Source organism: Emiliania huxleyi (genome assembly GCF_000372725.1).
Source record: "Emiliania huxleyi CCMP1516 unplaced genomic scaffold EMIHUscaffold_57, whole genome shotgun sequence".
Taxonomy (NCBI): domain Eukaryota; phylum Haptophyta; order Isochrysidales; family Noelaerhabdaceae; genus Emiliania; species Emiliania huxleyi.
In genome coordinates, this window is record NW_005197722.1 from 692,720 (window position 1) to 692,993 (window position 274).

Below are 274 nucleotides of genomic sequence, written 5' to 3' on the forward strand. Positions count from 1 at the left end.
TGGTAAGTTCCCAGCGTTTTAGTTTTCCGATTTTAGGTTCCTTTGTCGCCAGAAAATCTCGACAGGTCTAACAGAGATGCCCCGGGGGTGATCTGGTTTCATAACGTCGCGATGGGCGGGGCCGCCGAGCCGCAGCCCGCGTTGCTCGACGCGATCCGCGCGGTGCCCGGGGAGAGAGAGAGAGAGAGAGAGAGAGAGAGAGATAGAGAGAGAGAGAGAGAGAGAGAGAGAGATAGAGAGAGAGAGAGAGAGAGAGAGAGAGAGAGAGAGAGAG